This window comes from Tasmannia lanceolata, unplaced genomic scaffold (genome assembly GCF_043159265.1).
Source record: "Tasmannia lanceolata isolate RefF3 unplaced genomic scaffold, GAP_Taslan_0.1 ptg000006l, whole genome shotgun sequence".
Classification (NCBI taxonomy): domain Eukaryota; kingdom Viridiplantae; phylum Streptophyta; class Magnoliopsida; order Canellales; family Winteraceae; genus Tasmannia; species Tasmannia lanceolata.
Genome location: NW_027518683.1, coordinates 26,085,967 through 26,087,121, shown reverse-complemented (window position 1 = coordinate 26,087,121; position 1,155 = coordinate 26,085,967).

Sequence of the window (1,155 nt, the reverse complement as noted above, 5' to 3'; positions counted from 1 at the left end):
TTCATGAGCAGCCGGAGGCCAAGGAAAATAATAGCATCCTTGATGGCCTTGCGGTAGGAGGATAACGAACCTCTGAAAATATTCGCCAGCCGCTTCAACAGAGAGGCTCTCCAAGTTCCGAATTTGGATCCATCAGCAGCCATGAATGCGCTCCTCGCAGGCGCCAAATCCAACGATTTCCGCCGATCAGTTGCTCGCCAGAACCCGCGCTCACTGGTGGATCTGATGGCAGGGGCCGAGGAATATATAGTCGTGGAGGAGACTCTAGAGGCCTTAAACTCAAACTGGAGGAGAACCTCCGAAGAAAAGAACCCTACCAAGCAGCGTAGGGATGATAAGGCTGCAAGAAGAGAGAGGTCCTCCCCAGACGAGGGAAGAAAACTTTACCCCTCTCAACACCTCTCGGAGACACATACTGGCCGCAATCGGAGGAGAAGAATTCGTAAGGTGGCCGACCAGAATGATCTCTAAGGGAAATAAGAGAGACAAGTTGAAGTATTGTCGGTTCCACAGGGACCACGGGCACGACACAGACGAGTGCTGGCAGCTCAAGGAAGAAATCGAGCTGCTGATTGGTCGGGGATACTTGAAAAAGTATGTCAAAGATGACGGCCACAGAAGAGAGCGCAGGGAGAAGAGTCCCCAGGGCCAGAGCCCCCGACGGTCACAGCCGCCCCCAGGATCAATCTCCCCCGCCATCCAGTCCACGACCAGAGGCACGCCGATCCCAGCCAAAGGAGGTCATCAACACGATTATGGGCGGACCGGCCGCTGGGGGCACATCATCTGCTGCTCGAAAAGCATACGTACGCCGAGTCAATGTCGTGCACACATGTAGCAAAAAGATGAAGACGGAGAATGAAATCTTCTTTTCAGATGCGGATCTCGACAACTTGATACTACCTCACGACGACGCCCTGGTCCTAACAATGCTCGTCGCGAACTGGGAATTGAAGAAAATCCTTGTCGACAACGGGAGTTTAGCTGATATCCTGTACTATCATGCTTTCGAGAAAATGATGATAGGAGACGACCGTTTAAGGCCGGCGAACTCAGATCTGTTCGGTTTCTCAGAGGAGGTCGTGAAAGTGGAAGGACATATTGAATTCCCAGTCCTCGTCGGAGAGCCGCCCTGTCAAGCCTTCACCATGGTCA